Source organism: Antennarius striatus, chromosome 17 (assembly GCF_040054535.1).
Source record: "Antennarius striatus isolate MH-2024 chromosome 17, ASM4005453v1, whole genome shotgun sequence".
NCBI classification, from domain to species: domain Eukaryota; kingdom Metazoa; phylum Chordata; class Actinopteri; order Lophiiformes; family Antennariidae; genus Antennarius; species Antennarius striatus.
In genome coordinates, this window is record NC_090792.1 from 4,269,674 (window position 1) to 4,289,121 (window position 19,448).

The 19,448-nt window shown below is 40.6% G+C and overlaps 1 protein-coding gene across 1 annotated transcript in view; it reads left to right on the plus strand.

The window, feature by feature from the left end:
• The window catches only part of LOC137611026 (leucine-rich repeat and fibronectin type-III domain-containing protein 2), a 138,213-nt gene that overhangs the window by 73,713 nt on the left and 45,052 nt on the right, over positions 1-19,448 (plus strand). The window contains exon 3 of the mRNA XM_068338985.1: positions 5,173-5,274. The gene's annotated coding sequence lies outside the window, so the exon portion shown is untranslated. The remainder of the gene's footprint in view (positions 1-5,172; positions 5,275-19,448) is intronic.

A 19,448-nucleotide genomic window follows, 5' to 3' on the forward strand; every position in this document is an offset into this window, starting at 1 on the left:
AATATTTTAGCTGGTGAAGTTTTTGGAAGTTTGTATATTATAGTGAGTCCTCTGTTGCACCTTTGTTATCTTTGAACCGTGCCCATTGGCCTCGATCCTTAGTTTAACCTTTGTATCTAATAGCTAGTTCTGGTTGTTGTATTTTTGTTTCTTTGTACAGCGCCCATTGGCCTCAATGCTTAGTTTGTAAAAAGAAATACCTTATACTTGTATTTAGAGTGAGAATTTGAATAGATGTTTTATATTCCCCCTTTTAAATCTGGGTTGATTTATGTTATTTCCCCAGTCCTCTAGCTGGGTCGTAACAATATTCATATTCTTTGTAAAGCTCGGTGACTTTTCATCAAACGTTTTCAGGCATGGGTGGAACTTGACGTTCAGTTCGCATGACAGTGGTGTAAGTGCAGGACGTGCTGTCACAGTGGCTTGCCGAGCTGTAAAGACAACAATTGTGCGATGTTGTCCTTGACTCAACCCCTTCATTTGATGCGTGCACAAACCGTGCTTTCAGTGGGAAATCCTCTTCCATATAAGGCCTTAAAATACACTGCTTCTGTGAACACCTCATTCATTAGCATTCAAGGGACAGCTCTAGTCCAGCTGCTCATTGTTGGATACAAAATTGCCATCAGCAGGGCAGAGGTACGTGTGGAGTACTCCTGCTGACCTTGACTCTCTGAGACACCTCATTTGCTCAGTTATCATGTACAAATCCCTCCAGATAGATAATGTAATAGCATATTCAGCAACCTGCCATGTTATTATGACAGGTGTGTTTGCAAAGAGAGATTGGATGTGATTTGGAAGGACATACTGCCTCTCTGATGAGCTAGATCCACATGGTAATAATAGTTTAAAAGAGTGGATACTATTTAGGCTGTGCAGACATTTGTGAAAGACAAGACAAAGTCAATTGAAACTCTTAGGATTTATAGATATTCCCACTCCCAAAATGTTGGCTCACTAGTGCATCACTGATTAATAAAGGCCTTGGCTCGTTCTGTGAACTTTCTCTCAGCTGAGTTGAAGCTAGACAGGCACTCCAGTAATTTTACATGTCAAAGTCAATTTGGTCGTCATGGTTAGAATCGCTCAGTCTGGGAAAACGGTTGTATAATGTGTTCTGTGGTTCTGCAGGGGCTTTGTCAAGTCTAATAAAATGACTCCAGTTTTATCAACTGAGGGTTTTATTTATTTATTCATTTTGCCAGGCAGACAGAGTAAAAAAAAAAAAAAAAGACACTTTAGAGTTACTTGCTAGGAAGTATGGGTTCCAATTGAGATTGATAACACATCCTTATCGACGCAGGATCCCACTGATAATTGTGATTTTAAAGAATCTCTTGATTATTTTTATTTTACATTTAATTGTGATTATAATTTTTAAAGAAATCTGAAGAAGATAAATGTTTATTATGTGAATATACATTGCAAAATAATAACCATTTCTAAAGAACCTTAAAAACCTCAATATTTTCCTCACTATAAGGCACACCTAAAAGCCTATAATTTTCTCATAAACCCGTAGTGCACTTTACAATCCGATGCACCTTATATGTGGATTAACATCAATATTGGTTAAAAACAAGATTGCTGAAAAAAAGCCGGCAGTCTGGCCGGCAGTCATGTTGCACTGCTTCACCAGAGAACATCCTCACAAGACACTGTGGCCGTACTGCGCCCCTAACAACGGTAGTCAAGGGGCATCGCCCAAGTCCCGGCCCTCACTGACCTGCTGTCTGACACCAGACCAACCTGCGGAGAGCACCGGTACCTGGCTACGATAACGTAGCAAAATATAGGGAATTTTCAACAATTCTATGAATAAAGTTTGACTGACTGACTTATCTCAGTATTTCCCAACTACTGCGGCGCCGGAAATAACCCACTTTAAACTTAATTGGTCGAAAAAATGCCATTGTCGAGTGTCAGTGCTGTAATCTGGAATCTAGTGACGGTCCATTCTATTAGTCTGCGGAAACACATGGAGAAACTGGCATAAAGGTGAATGAAAAACCCTCAAAATTAAACTTCCAGCCTTTTCTGAAATTTTAAGAGCTGAGTCATTGCCAGACAAAGGTGTCTGGTGTGCTGCAATTGATTTGCAAATGTAGTTGATACCTGAAACAACACTTTAGTGGGGGGAGTGCATTTACAATGGCTTATGTATTCTGTCTGGCAGCGACGTGTTGTGAGATTCACGTCTGTGAGACACTGACGTTAAAGTCAGTTCTAGGAGTAAAACAGAGCGTCACATTTGCGAGTATATTAGAAGCCTGATATTAAAAACTAGTTAAAAATTGTTTAGGACAAACAGTGCAGCAGCAAATAGCTGCACCTCACCTCCGACTGGACTACCGATCGATCAAAACAAGATGTAATTAATAAACAAAGACGAACCTCGAAGCTTAAATATTTGCGTCGAACTTCAGATCAGGAAATAATTCGAACTGAGTGGTCCACTCGTAATGAATTTAACCAGTTTTTAATATCAGGTTTTTTAAATATGGCATATTTTGCCAGACAGAGTGGCAAATATGCCACTTTGTCTGGCTCTTAACTCTGTGAACCTTACCACACATCACTGAGAGCTATAGAAATAAAATCTAATTTGACTATGTTTTTAGATAATTTTGTACTACAGTATTTTGCAGTATTTTTATGAGTAAATCTCAGCAGCCAAGGAAAAAACCCATGCGTTTTGTCTTCTTTCTAAGATGGCAAAGTGATCAAGTGATCCAGTTTCCTTGATGAAGCTCAGAATGGTCTCATTGACATAAAGTAAAGCAGCGGCTTTACTGCGAGCTCCTCACCCTATCTCTAAAGGTGTGCCAAGCCACTCTACGAAGGAAAGTCATTCCAGCCGCTTGTATTCGAGATCTTGTCCTTTCGGTCATGACCCCAAGCTCATGGCCATAGGTGATAGTAGGAACGTAGATTGACCAGTAAATTGAGAGCTTCTGCTCCTTGAAGCTCAAGGAGATGCAGACTATATAAATAAAAAGATGAGGAGGAATAGGTGGAAACAATCCAAGACAGGGAATTACACCACTGGAAAACGAAAAAGGAAGCAAGTTACCTGAAATGAGAGGAGGGTTAGATTTTAAAATGAAATATATCAAGTCACAAGACAAAATGGGCAGAAGACACAAACAAATCAGTGTAACTTCTCTGTCATGACAGGATAGCAACCAAGAGCTTTCTGATTTACAAAGTTGATGGTGACTCCAATGAGCTTGCAGAAATCGTTTTAAGAATTTGGAGTTGAACTGAGGCTTCCAGTCCGAAACAATACCCTTAGGAAGTCCGTGGCTGTGAAATATGACTCATAATTTCAGTTATTCGTTTGGCTGAACACAGTTTTGTCAAAGCATTGAAATGAGTGATCTTTGAAAATCCACTATAAGAACAGTGGTGTTACCTGCAGAGGAGTGGAGGCCTGTGATGAAATCCAGTGTTATCTCAGGGGTGAGAAGTAGTGGGAAGTGGAGCAACAATCCCATCTCTGCTCTGGAGGAGCTCTCGGTGGAGGAGTACTTGGAGCATGTCTCCCCATACTCCCAAACACTCACACTCCATGACTGGCCACCATAACCTGGGAATCATGCATCATTCTTTTGACCCCCAGATGAAAGGTTAGCAACGAGTTAGCACAGTGGATCACCAGTGGGTGCGTTCTCAGCAATGGCATGCATTTCCTCTGATTTTACATTCCATGTCATTGCTATAGTAAGATATGCTTGTGTTTCTCTCCATGAGCTTTCACAAACAAAGAAAAGATACAGAGTTGACACGAAATTCACTATTTTCTGCTTTTACATAGAAGTAATTTTCCAACAACCGCTGGAGAACCTGGTGTACTCAGCAAACCAAAGAGTCTGAGTAGAGAAGATGGAGGATGATATGGAGGAGGAGGATGGATGAGATATGAGTGTCCATTACCCTCCTGTATGCTTTGGAGTCTACCCCTCTTGGTGCGAGGAGGGGACCTTCTTGTTGATAATAGAAGCATCTTCCCTCCAGCAGATGCTTGGACATCTGCAAACCGCTCTCCCAACTGCTGTGGATATTTTATGGGTACATCCAATTTGGAGCAGAACTCAGGATAGACCTGGAGCTCAATCAAGGCATGACATATTATAGCCTAACTTCCTGGTATCCCCAAAGCGAGGGTGAATATGTGCTGGCGACAATTGTTTATTAATTACCCTGCTTGTGTTGCTGACATTATGTCCTGACCCATGTTAATAGAATTGTTATTGATACATTCTTCCCCAGCCCTCTAACTTCACATATTAGCCACAGTGCGCCCTCATTCAATGTGTTCCAGGAACCACAAGCGATTAACGAATTTTGCGATTGAGCGATGAACTACTTATCTTATTATTTACGGTAATTAAAATGTTCATGACCCTCCCTATACTGATATTGAACCACGTTCTATGTGTTACCTTTTCCCACACTCTTATCGACTGTTTAAAGCACTTTTATGTCTCATATAAGTCTGAGACACACGGAACCGAGTGCACTTCTGGATGCCGTCAACCAACAGAATATGCGTAAAGTATCATGTGACTGCCCACCAAAAATCCAAGATGAGGTGAAGTTGCAAGTATTAATGTGCAAATGCATGAGGGCACACTATTTATACCTACTAACCTACCTACAACCTACCTACCTAAAAAGCAGCAGTGAATCATGAATCATCAACAACTGGAATTTTTATAAGGAGATGTATTTAATTTTTAATTGGTAAACACTCGCCATTCCCATCCTTCATATGACTCAGATTATCAAAAGAAACATTGCTCGAAATCTCATGGATGACTTGAAAGCTGCCTCTGTCTGGCCCAGAGGTCCTTACCTCTATATTTCTTCATCAAAACAATGTATCCACCCTTTAATTTTACAGGTTCACATGAAAGACTAAGATGAGTACAATTACCAAATCAAAAGCAAAACAGAAAAACAAAAGTTTTTTCTGCAGCACTCTAAATTGCTTTGTGAATGTTTGATGTTTTAATTCTGTTGTGGTTGTGGTTGTGGACAACCATCTGCCTCTGGTACCAGATGCATCTTGTGTCAGGACAAATGAAAAAGGAAAGAAAAGCTGTACAATTTCTAAAAAAACATCGTCCATAACTTTCTGTTCTGTGTCTTTCATTTGTTCAGGTTACCTGAAGTTCTACCACCCTACTACTCAGACCCCACGCTCATTGTGTGACTCAGTATGTGTGTGGATACTTGACCTGACTGACAACTGATCCTGTTACTGTGAGTACCCAAATGTAACCCATCAACAGTGCTCTTAACTGATGTTTTACCTCCACAATATGGTAAAACAACCAAAGTTATATAATATCCACTGATTATTTAACACCACACCCGCTACAGCATGTTATATGACATTACCGAAAGCAAGTCAAGTGTGTTTGCATAACACATGTCAACAATGAGGCAATCCTGAGAGTTTGTCATAAAATATAAAAGACATTAGGCAAGATTTGAAACTATTCCTTACAAAAGACATTTGGAAAATGACAGGACAAAGAAATACAAGAGTAAAGGTGTGGTGTAGTGTAATTATGTAAATTCCATAAAATGTGATGGAAAAGAAGGGTGCTTGGTTTCAAAGGCATGAGAATCACATCAGACCTCTTCTGACACTGGGTACACTCACTGTCAATAGAGTGGGTTTACTTTATTACAAACCAGCACCATTTTAATATACATTCTTTGACAGGGAGAATGCCAGACTATTAAACTAAAAAAAAAAAGGGTAACACTTTATTTTAAGGTACACCTATCCACCATTAATTAGTTGCTTATTAACATGCAAATTAGTAACATATTGGCTCTTAATTAGTCATTATTAAGTAGTTATTAATGCCTTGTTCTGCATGGCTTTATTAAACAACCAGTAAGCCATTAACTAAGAGTCTTCCCTCAATAACCTCAGAATATATGAATTACGATCTCAATATGCTTCGCTTAGTATGGACTTAATAAGGTGATAGTACCTCAAGAATAGTTATTCTCCCTTAATACCACTTAATGAACATAAAACACAAAACTACAAATATTAAGTGTCCAAATAACTCTAAATTAAGTCTTTGTTACTGAGATCGTATTGAGATCGTAATTCATATACAACAACTCCCTTACTTAGTACTAATAAGCAAGAATTCTGAGGTTATTCTTGGGGTACTACCACCTTATTAAGTCCATGCTAAGCGAAGCATATTGAGATCGTAATTCATATACAACAACTTCCTTACTTAGTACTAATAAGCAAGAATTCTGAGGTTATTGAGGGAAGACTCTTAGTTAATGGCTTACTGGTTGTTTAATAAAGCCATGCAGAACAAGGCATTAATAACTACTTAATAATGACTAATTAAGAGCCAATATATTACTAATTTGCATGTTAATAAGCAACTAATTAATGGTGGATAGGTGTACCTTAAAATAAAGTGTTACAAAAAAAAAAAAAAATCCTAGATTTGCTCTGAAGGCAACGTAAGGTTAGCCTGGTCTTAATGAGGCAGTTTAGATTCAGGTAATGAGTGTTGGGTTTCAAATCTTCTTCTTTTTTTACCATCAAGAACAGTGACTTCAGTTTATCTTTGTTTAACTGAGGAATATTCTGGCAAAACAAATTATTTATTAGTTCAGTGCACTTACTCAGAGACTGTGCTGTACTGTCCCCAAGATGGAATCAAATAAATGTTTTATTTCTTTAACTTTTTTCATTATCATGCAGGGTCATCAGGCATGGTACTGTCATCAACTTATCATCGAAAACTGTACTGTGGATAAAAACATTTTGTAATTGTTTTCAATCATAAAATGCACACTATTGTGTTACACTATTCTATACCAATTGTCTTCTGCAATCATACTGCTAGATGTCTCTGCATACTGCTAGATTTGCTTTACTGAAATATTCAAATATTTTCAGTATCATTCTGTCACACACCTCCAGTCAGCTTTTTTTTTTTTTTATGTCTGAACCTCAATGATCGGTACATATATATTTGATATATACATCATTTCAACAGAACAAACACTAAAAAATCCAAGAGCTTTCTGATTTGCAAAGTTGAATTAAGGTCTTAAGCTGGCTCCCCAAACTCTCCTTTCTCATCCCATCATCCTCCCTTTCTTTAACAAAATTGGCATCGTTTGCTGCTGTCACTGCAGAGCTCTTTGTCAACCATTATCCCAGGGACAAAGCTGCCGTGACATTGAGATAATCCGCACTTGTTCAACTTTTGCTTTCAGGCGAAGAAAGCAGATAAAGAGTTCAGGTAGAGATGGCAAGGAGGCAGTATACCTTGGGCAAAATGGACTGCAGCATATGGTACAGCCAAGAGAAAAATACTCTATAGAGTAAAACTGCTTGCTCAAGTGTTGGCAAATTTATTGTAATGATATCTGTAAAATCTAGGGTAAAGGAGTGTGGGCAGATACTGTTCTTCATTAGTGTTTTTCCAATCATGATCATCGTGGGACATAAGGCCATTCTTTAATATTGTAGTGAGCTCTGTAGTAAGGGTATTCTGCTGAAAAGGAAAAAAATTAATTTGCAAAGCTCATGTCTTAAGTTTTCAAAGTCTAATTATAGCAAGCCTTACTCTACATTGTGAATATAGTAATCCTTCATTACTCGTGGTTAATATGTTCCAGGAACCACCCGCAAAGACAGAATTCTGAAATGTAGCGACAAACTATTTATTTTATTATTTATGGTAATTTAACAGGATCGAAGCATTTATGGCAACCAGGTCAATAATATTATGAAACACCGCCATTGGCCATCTTCATGTAGCAGCTTTAACTGAACATTCCCTCTCCATTTGATCAAGCACATCTTCTCCAACCTTGGTTCTGTTGTAGTGCGTAACAGTGACCAGTTTAGTATTGTGGCCACTTGTGATGTTGACAGATGTGTGGATTGTTTTTTTTTGTTTGTTTGTTTTTAGTTTTTTTTTAATTTTTTTATTCAGTATACTGTTATACTGTTATAATTATATATATATATATATATATATATATATATATATATATATATATATATATATATATATATATATATATATAGTGTGTACAGGCCCTGTAACACACACACACAAGGGGCCTCTGGACATGCAGTGAGGGGAAGGTAGAGTGGCGTGATTGTGATTGGAATAGAGAAATTTATCCTTGGTTAGCATTGATAGATTGTTAGGGTTGCACTGTCACATTTCAGCATCTCTTTAGTGTGCAGGGCCCTTTACTCCTCTACAGATGGAGGAAGCCCTCATCTACTCTTATTTACTACACCAACCAGACTGGGTTTCTGGGTTTCTAGTGCCTTGGTAAGTTCAAGAAAAGTAAAGAAGTTATCAGTGGTTATAGTTCTCCCCCTGAACACAGGTTACCTGAGTGAATATGAGCCATAAGAAAAACAACTTGGCATTATAACATCAGTGTCTCCAGCTGGCTGGCAGCCATCACAGTATTTTGGAATGTTCATAATAGCTAATAGTTTTCATTGTTCAGGTCTGACAATGACATCAACCTATTTTGAAGCAGGATACATTTGTTTTAGTAGTAGTAGTAGTAGTTGCAGAATTCTGGTAGACTGAATGTTAATTTGATGGTGCCCCTGGTCCTTCACAAGTGGCATTAGCAAAAAGTGAAAAAGCAGCTTTTGACATCACAATTAATTTGACACATAGTAGGAATGCTGAAGTGGATCTCTATGCAGTGAACAAAATTCGAGACAAATAATGTAATTGTTATTGATATTTAACCCAGAAAGAGCTTGAAAACAGAAACATCACAAACAGATACGCAAACAAATAAACAAACAAATAAACTGGATATGTTTAAGGTTGGTTGAAGGTCTTTTACCTTCCATCCAAGAGGCTTCTTCAGTTCTGACTGACTGATACAGAGTCCAGATACGTAAACCCCTGCTGGAGCAGAAAACATAGGACTGAAACCACCAAGACAATAAGTCGCTACCATTCATAAGGGATTTGTTGTCTTGCCCACCCTCATGTGAGCTGTTATGTTGAGCTGCGCCCAGTTGTGAATGTCTTTGTTGTGGTTTCTGGAGATAGAGGTAAATACTGCATTGTAGATGGATGATAGGTGGAGTCTTAATCCTCCTCCTCTGTTCAGAGATTGCTACTCTATTTGGACAAAAATGGCTTCTTTAACTATTTCCTCGCTAAAACTTGGACATCACTGTCCTCAAAGGAGTGGACTGTGTCCTTCAGGTGCAGGTGGACTGCTGAGTCTAGTCCTGAGGGGTTGGGTCTCCTGTGTTGAACCTTACACTTGTGGAGCCTCACTTAGATGAGAGGTGAAGTGTCTTCAACCAACCTTAAGAAAGTACAGTTGATTCTTGATTTACCTCAACCAGTTGATTTGTGCTCTTCTTCATTTATGTCGACCTGGATGTCTGAGAACCTACACATACTTACCATTAAAATAAATAAATGAATACATATATCTGTCCCATCCGGTATGATGGGAAGAGGGAAATAGTCAAATACACATTAACAATGTATTACTGGCTAATTGAGCTATTAACTGGAAATACATTTAAAATGCACTATGTGATCACATAATATTAATGCTCAACATTTGCAGTGCAGAGAAAGCATGTCACAATGACTGAATTAAGGACTCAGCTGTCTCCCCCATCCTGTTTCAACAGGATATCAAAAAAGATCATGACATTACATAGTTATAATCTACTGATTGCACTTGTCAGCTTTTACCAGCTGGCCCCATCCATCAGTGTGCATTATCTCTGTCTTATTTAAGAGTTTCCTGGAAGCTGAAGTAAACCCTTCCTCTACCTGGCAACTTATTGCTCCCTCATCTACCCAACCCTTGCTGCGACTGGCCTTTCCACCCCTCGTTCAGCTCATACGAGAGCTCCATCATGGTTCGCTAATCCGCCTCATTAAGGCAGCCCCAAGGCTCTCGACACTGTACATATTTTCCAGTATGCCTTGTACCAGACTCATAGCTTTCAACTTTGGCAGTATGGGTAAACGTTGTGAATTTACCATGTGGAATATAGTATATGTGTCTCAGTTTTTATCTTTGTCATCTGCTGGACCCTTTAACAAATGGTAGAAAAACTACAGAAAGTTCACTCATGTTGCTCTCAATCAGAGATCACATGGCTCTTTATGAATGTTTAATTAAATGTAGTAAATCTGACCTTTAACATATACTCTAGTCACCTTTCAAGGCCAATATAGGTTGCAATGGCAGGTACGTATATTATGTGTGCATATAGTGTTTGTTACTGCAGGGTGAGCCTTAGGTGACCGCCATTCTGGATAAACTGCTCTTATTCTCTTTTCATATGGTAATTATTCTATGGAACCCGACTTGGGATTCTGAGAGCAAAAACATTACAGTCTGAAGAAGTGATTTTATTGACGTGGATAAAACTTTCCGGTTGATATGTATAATTGGCCGTGGTGCACTGGAGTCGTGCCTGGAGTGTCCCCCGCCTCACGCCCTATGCCAGCTGGGATAGGCTCCAGCTCCCCGTGACCCACTACAGCGGATACAGCGGCGGTACATGAAGATGAATGAATGAATGAATATATACAGTAATTGATTGATGCATATTTTAAACACTTTGTGAACTTGCATTAACCTTACATTTGATTTAACCATGCACTCCATGAGTTTTTTGGATTGTGTTACTGAAAGCTTCTCTTTCATCTCGATGACAAGTGAGACAAATGTGAAGCTGTTTTGTCGGGGGCCGACCTGCACATGAAAATTCTGCCGATGCCATCGATACATATGACAAAATGATAGTTACACTCCAGTGAAAAGTAACAAGAAGAGAGTTCAGATGGATGGAGATTATCTAATGTGAGACTGGACCATATAGTGGAGCAAATTTGAATTCACCCCGAGTGACAGGGCGGTCTATTTATGATCAAATGTAGTAAGAAGGAGGGTAAGAGTGGATAAGGCTGTTAAATGTATCTGACAAGGTATAAATCCAATGAACTATGAGGCAGTTTAAGTCATTATGCTGACATCTTAATATGCTGAATGAAATTTAGATCTTTGTTTGAAGCCCAGGAAACCTTCGACTTAGTAAGACCAGCTATTCTTCATAGACATGCCAAAGATAAAGACAGATGTCGGACTAATATATTTTACATTTGTCTTTGCCTTTAACCTGCATGGCCTAGTGAGAAAGTTTGTTTAGGCTGAAGGAAAACAACTATTATTATCATAATGAAGTTGAGCAATTTATATTTGTGATTCAGAAGAAATACAGCTGTAATGTTTCAGTTTACTTTTTATTTTAAATATAATTTTTGGAGGCATTGGGAGTGAGAAAATGTGAAGAAACAGTGAGGGAATTGACGTGGTAAATTACCATGAGTGGGACTCAAACCTGCTTTAGTTTTCTAACCTGCAGTCTGTTTTCATCTTTTTTTTCCCCTTTGGCAGACTGCCTAAGTTAACAATGCACACCACTGGTGGCAACCATCCGCTAAACTTTGAGCTTTACAAAGAATATTTGACATAAACCTATTCGAATAAAGTAATTTTAACCTGTAAGTATTTCTCTTATTTCCAAAGGACACATTTACATTAGAGGCTAAAATTATTTCAGAAAGGTCAAATAATGGTTGAGATGCAGAATCTATAAAACACTATAAAAGTGTTTAAAAAAAAAATCCCTAAATGACGAGGCAGCACCTTCCACCAAAAAAAAAAAAAAAAAAAGAAAGAAACAATTCCACAATAAAATGTTTAAAACAGCTTAATTATATATTATCTTATGTGCCCTCGTGTTTCTATATTATTTCAGGTTGCTCACAGCTTACACTGGGAACTGGTTGCTTTCTGAGGACATTTCCAATAAAAAATGGCAGAGTAGAAACAAAGTGATTGTGGAAGAAAGGTCTGCATTGATATAGGAACTGCTCCAGGTAGCTGAGGTGTACTTTACAGGCTTATCAGACTTCAGCACAATGCTTATTTAGTTCTGTCAGGCAAAACTTTTCAAATCCAAAAGTGACCAAAGTAAACCAAGAGACCAACCAACTTATTTAGGCCATTGATCATGGTCAGTCTAATCAAATACTGCATTTTAAATCTAAAATGACCAGAATTGGGGCCTTACTCTCATCAATTTTAATCCAGGATCACTGATTATCTGAGTAGGAGTGGTTTTAGTGCTGTGGTGTGTTCTGCAGCCTGAATTAAATTTACCCAGAATTTTATTTTCTGATAGCAAGGAGTTACTTTATACTGAAACTCTTGTATTCATCTTCCGATGAATGGAAGAGACACGTTGAGACACTGTTTTATCTTAATAAAAGATATCCTATCGAACTTTGAACACGAATGCGCTACGGAGGAAGCATCCTGGGCATTCGAGTTCGCTCGGCTCCCGAGTGAGTCGCGTTCAGGTACGCTTGGCTTCTTTCGGTTTGGTCGAGAGCCAAATTTTGGTCGAGTTCAGAGACGTAAAATTCTCGGATTTTCTGGTCGAAAACCGATCTGGTCGAAAGCAGAAGCGTTTGAAAACCGATGTTTGACTGTATTCTGTTTGTTAATTAATGTGTGTGCTAAGGTCTCAGGATTACTATCTAATGATGCAAAGTGAGACAAGCTCTGACACATCCTGGATTATCGGCTGTGAATGGCCCCATTTCACAAAGCAGGTTTAGTGGAAAACTTTGGTAAACTAACCCTGAATGGGGGGTTTGGGGGGTTGGGGGCAGGGTGGACGCTCCGGCCCACCGATTTGTCCCTGGCTTGCGGTGGGGGCCACAGTGGGCGTGCAGTCCGGAATTTGCTTTCGCTGAGACCCCGGGTGTGGGCTTGGCAACTCACAGTGCGTCGGGCTAGTTTTCTGGGGGTTAGGGGCCTGTACTGGCTGTTCGGATGCGAGGGGGGCTCTGGGCTGGCTGTGGCTTCTATCTCCATGTTGCTATTTGTGGTGGGTGGTCGGCTACATGCTCCTGGGGCTGGCGCACTGCCAGCTGATGCAGCTGGCTTTGAGTTGGGCTCTGGTGGTGGTCCGCCATCTTCACTTGGTTCATGGGGCTATTTTATTGGGCCTAAGCTTGGCCTCTGGTTTGGCTGGTGGATCAATGGTGGCGCTGCAAAGTATCTCAGAGCGGCAGGGATGGACTGGCTACTGGCTGTTGGGGGGGGGGGGGGGGGGGGGCTTGGCTGTTCAGCGGCTGCCACCTCTGTGTGTGGTGTGATGGCTTTTGGCTGCTGGCTAGCCTCGGTGCTGTTGGACTGGACTTCTATGGCCCAGCAGCCGGGCCTGGTGGGGTGGGCTGTGTGTCGCCTTCTTTCCCCTCTGTGGTGCCGTAGTGTTGCGTCTCAGGGTTGCTGTTGGGCCAGTTGCTGGTGATCAGTGATCGATGGGCCCTGGTGGTTGTGGCCGGGTCAGGTTGGGAAATCGGGCTGATTGTCCAGCTATGATGCCGATCCCCCGTATGACCCACACCAGGAGACAGGAGAGGAATCTAGATGTTGTGGATAACTGCTGGGGATTTGTTCCCAGCAGATATCCACTAGATTCTTTTGACTATAAATCTCAAAGGGCATCCAATAGAGATTTACATAGGGAATCTGTAAATGTCTCTTTTTGTACTGGATCCAATAGAAAATCAGCCTGAGTTTTATGTGGAGCTGAAGAGATAGGGTCTGAGTCCCAAGAAACATCAGTCCCTGATGGATCGGTTCTTTTATATGTTTATAGACACATAGACAAAGACATGTCTATGTGTCTGTGAGGTTGACTCTCCCTCATGCTTTCCGGACGATCCAGTGCTATCAGTAAATTCTTATCAGGCTAAATTCTTATGATGCGGCTCAACTGTTGATCTGAACATAGCCCCAAATGTTTTATTTATTGCAGCATTAGAGACAGACCTCTGAAACTGAAATGTGGATACTAATTTCAATCTGTTCAGACACATGTTCACAGTGCTTAACAAAAAAATGTAAAGTGTTTAGTTGTAGGACTCCTCACATCTTCTCTGTGGCGTGTGCATTTGGTGATTCTTTATTAATAAGGGCATTTGTAAGCAGTTATTTCTAAAACTGTTTCTCATGTTGTGAAGCTCTGCATCTTTGTTTGCATACCTTTTACTGGGAGGGAGTAAATCTTGGAGGCAGTTGAAGGCAGGAGAACAGAGCACTTAGGCTCAGTGACGACATTATGCAGCTTTCCACTGATGTGAGGAGCGATGCTGCTGCTGTCCTGCCAAATAAACAAATCAATGTGTGGCGTTCAGCCACTTTGCCTCTGGGTTTTATTTTCCTCAAATTCTCAGAAAGTCCTTGTGTTTTTGGTCTCATGCCTTTTATATTTTTGGTTTTAAACAGTATTTCATTTTTCATATTGTGACACTTATTGTATTTCACCAAGGGAACATTTCCTGGGGGTAGGAAGATGAGTTGCAGTTGCACTGTACTCATAATAACCATTAGCCAACGCCACTTTGGGACATTATTTAAACTGTGCTGGGCTCACTGTTTGCCCACGCATCTACCAATGTCACAATGAAAAAATACTCCAGATGGCCGTTATCCCTGTGTCATCCAAACTGGAGTAAACAGACTTCTTCCATACTTTGTTAGGCATGGAACAGTTTGTACTTCTGCACAGGCCAGAATCTCTGTCTTAGCACACCTCTAGATTTGCAACGGAGAAAAGATGGAGGTAACAGGAAGGTTCATTTATTGTCATCTGCTTTCTGTTTATGTTTTTTGAACATATAAACTAAGAAACTCAATGAAGAAAAAAATTCACAGAATCAATCATTTCTGATGCAGTTCTGGAAGGATGAACTACAAGATTCAGTGATATCCGTTCATTTGTTTATGACGATGTTGAAGAATCCTGCACAACATCCAGGTCCTACCTTCTCTTGAGTGTTCACCTGCATGACAAAAGGCAATGCCTGAGAAGGGGCACAAAAAATAAACAAAGACTTATCAGTTACACTTGGATTCCTGGCAATACAAGTAGTCCTCAACTTATAAACATTTGACTTGAGAACATTGAGAGATGCAAACAAATGCACAACACCATATCAGACCGCAGTTCCCCTTTACTGCCAAAATCCCCACACAGCAGGACTGTAGCATTCCGACACCTCAATTACTTTTTTCCGCTCTTGTTAGTTTTCATTTCACGCATGTATATATGGTACACTCCCGAAATACACACACACATACACACACACACACACACACACACACACACACACACACACACACACACACACACACACACACACACACACACACACACACACACACACACACATACTCACAAGTTTTCTGTAGGTACACAAATAATGGTGAGAGGTAGAGCGGCGGGCAGCTTCCTCATGGGGCTCCCCAATGAGCAATTTGTAAGGGGATGGTGCCTTGCTCAAGGGCGCCTTGGCATTGATCGGAAAATGAACTAACACCTCTCCGCTGCCAATTCACATGTTGAACTTTTTGGTCCAGCTGGTCCAGCTGTCTCCTGTCTTTTCCTCAGTGACACTGAGGAACCAAACAACAGTGACCAAACAACATTGCTGGTGTCACCACAGTTTTGTACACCTTTCCTTTCATTTTAGCTGAAACTCTTCTATCACACATCACACCTGACACTTTCCTCCACCCGTTCCATCCTGCCTGTACACGCTTCTTCATCTCTTTTCCACACTCTCCATTGCTCTGGACTGTTGACCCTAAGTACTTAAAATCCTCCACCCTCTTGATCTCTTCTCCCTGTAACCTCACTCTTCCACTTGGGTCCTTCTCATTCACACACATGTACTCTGTCTTACTGCAGCTAACCTTCATCCCTCTCCTTTCCAGGACAAACCTCCACCTCTCTAGCTTCTCCTCCACCTGTTCCCTGCTCTCACTGCAGATCACAATATCATCTGCAAACATCATAGTCCATGGAGATTCCTGTCTAACCTTGTCTGTCAGCCTGTCCATCACCATAGCGAACAAGAAGGGGCTCAGAGCTGATCCCTGATGCAGGACCACCTCCACCTTGAACTCCTCTGTCACACCTACAGCATACCTCACCACTGTCTGACAGTCCTCATGCATGTCCTGCACCGCTCTAACATACTTTTCTGCCACTCCAGACTTCCTCATACAATACCAAAGTTCCTCTCTGGGCACCTTGTCATAAGCTTTCTCCAGATCTACAAAAACACAATGCAGCTCTGTTTGGCCTTCTATGTACTTCTCTATCAACATCCTCAAAGCAAATACTGCATCTGTAGTACTCTTTTTTGGCATGAAATCATACTGCTGCTCACAAATGTTCACTTCTGCCCTTAGTCTAGCTTCCACTACTCTTTCCTATAACTTCATTGTATGGCTCATCAGCTTTATTACTCTGTAGTTGCCACAACTCTGCACATCTCCCTTGTTCTTAAAAATGGGCACCAGCACACTTCTCCTCCTTTCCTCATGCATCTTCTCACTATCTAAGATCCTGTTGAACAACCCAGTCAGAAACTCTACTGCCACCTCTCCTAGACCCTTCCAAACCTCTACAGGTATATCATCAGGACCGACTGCCTTTCCACTCTTCATCCTCTTCAATGTCATCTTCACTTCGTCCTGACTGATCTTTGCTACATCCTGGCCCACAACAGTCACCTTTTCTAGTCTTTGTTCTCTCTCATTTTCCACATTCATCAACTCTTCAAAGTACTCTTTCCATCTTCCCATCACACTACTGGCACCTGTCAATAGGCTTCCTTCCCTATCCTTAATCACCCTAACCTGCTGCACGTCCTTCCCATCTATGTCTCTCTGTCTTGCCAACCTGTATAGATCAGTCTCTCCCTCCTTACTGTCCAACCTAGCATACAAGTCATCATGAGCTTCTTGTTTGGCCTTTGCTACCTCTACCTTCACCTTACGCTGCATCTCCCTGTACCCCTGTCTGCTCTCCTCAGTCCTCTCAGTGTCCCACTTCTTCTTAGCTAACCTCTTTCTCTGTATACACTCCTGTACCTCCTCATTCCACCACCAAGTCTCCTTATCTACTTTCTTTCCAAATGACACACCCAAGTACTCTCTTACCTGTCTCCCTGATCACATTAGCTGTAGTTTTCCAGTCATCTGGAAGCACCTGGAGCATACCCACTAACAACATTGAACATCACACCTTCTATTTCTAGCTTCAGACTCATCACTCTATCTGACACTCTTTTAACCTCCAGGACATTCCTAACAAACTCCTCCTTCAAGATAACTCCTACTGCATTTCTCTTACTATCTACACCATGATAGAACAACTTGAACCCTGCTCCTAAACTTCTAGCCTTGCTACCTTTCCACCTGGTCTCCTGCACACACAGTATGTCTACCTTCCTCCTCTGCATCATGTCAACCAACTCTCTACCTTTTCCTGTCATAGTTCCAACATTCAACGTCCCTACTTTCAGTCCTAGACTCTTGGCGCTCCTCTTCTCTTTCTTCGTGCGAGCGCACTTTCCTCCTCTCCTTCTTCGACCAACAGTAATCTAATTTCCACCGGCGCCCTGCAGGTCAACAGCGCCAATGGCGGTCGTTGTTAACCCGAGCCTCAACCGATCCGGTATGGAAGTCATAGGTTTGATTTGCATCTTTGATTTGGCAAAAGTTTTATGCCGAATGCTCTTCCTGACACAACCTTCTGTATTTATCCGGGCTTGGGACCAGCACAATAAGACACTGGCTTGTGTCCTCTTCTGGCTACATTTGTGTCCTCTTGTGGCTACATTCACTGAATACCTCAGTGAATTAAAGCTTGTCTTTGCCTCTAAACCTCTCAAGAATAAAATTCATTCAGCAGAGGTAGAGATGTAACAGTTCTGTAATGGTACTACAATATTGTATTTATTATGTGTTGTTTTTATGTCCTCTTTTTGTTTTTTATAAATCTTATTGAATACTGCTTTCATATTTGTAGAAATGGCATTTTTATTACCTAAAATGGTGATTATAGTTGAATTGTACTTAATCTTGACACCTCTCAGAAGCAATTAAGTTCATATGTTATGGATAACCTGCACTTGGAATTCCTGAAAAGTGGAGTAAGGGTGCAGAAGTTCTTTCCTTTATTCACACAGCCATGAATAGCTAGTTCCTGATATGCCAGTTGCCATCATCAATTACTATATCTTAGCCATATCTTTTTGTCCTTCTCATGATTATGCTGTTCTTGGACTGAAACAGGGACTTGAAATATGGAATAGTTTCCAAGGAAGTTTCAGCAGACATTTATGGTTCCGAAGGGATGAATCATAATGGCTTATGTTAGATTTTATCACTAGTAGGCCGATCAACCAGATATATTGGGACAAAACTTTGTGCATACACCCAATTGATACATGGTTCCCTGGTCCACAGTCTGGTACCGTTGTTCAAGATGTTTAAAACCATCTCTAAGGAGAGAAAATATTGTATGTAAAATGTGTGAAAGAAAGAGAAAACTTCTCTTAAGCCTATAAACCGTACACTATGTAACAATAAAATTAATCTACAATCATGTTTGAATCACCACCTTATCAGATTTGGTCAGAATTAGCCTTCAGTCTTCCTGCTAAGTGAGCAAAGGATGTGGTTGAATTCCATGAGACACAATGCTAAAATTCATGTAAGTATAAAGTCAAAGTGACATGCCATGTGAGAAAAAAATAATTAAAAGGTATCAGAGTTGTGTTGAAGGTATAATAACTCCAATTTTGACAGCATAAAAACCAAATAGCAATTGGCAAATTATTTTGATTGTCATGTAATTTTGTGCTCACAAAGACACCAAATGCACTTGAAGACAAATCCCCTCAACCCACAGCATCTTGTAATTTTCCTTTCTGTGTTATCTAAAGCACTCTGAGCGTAGCGAGCCTCTGAGCTCTTCAGACCACACTGTTTGGATAGAAGTGGCCACAGATATGGAGTGGGAACCACCTGGGCTGCGTAATGACAATGTGTGTGACTTCGATAAACTCTTTTCTCACGGGCACTAGAACCACCCTTGCGGAAAATGTGATTACCCTTCTCCACAGGACGTGCAATGTGGGACGCTGCTGCGGTTGGGATGGGGGTGGGGTGGGGTGGTGTGGGGGCTTGTCAATGAAGCTGGAGTGTTGCCATTGCATCATTCCCATAAACAAGTTTGACACGCGTGCAATGTATTAGAAGAACTGCAGAAGATTTTTGGCGTGTGCCCATTGTAGCTGAGCATGAGCCAGCTGACAATGACTCAGTGATGTGTAAACAGACACCCTGTGCTGTAGCCTCTTTATGCTGAAAAGGGAATTAAATAACACAATAAATTATCAACATACTGTGTTTATATCAACAGATTTTTTAATGATTTATTTTTGTTTTGTTGTTGTACTGGTTGATGAAATGATTTA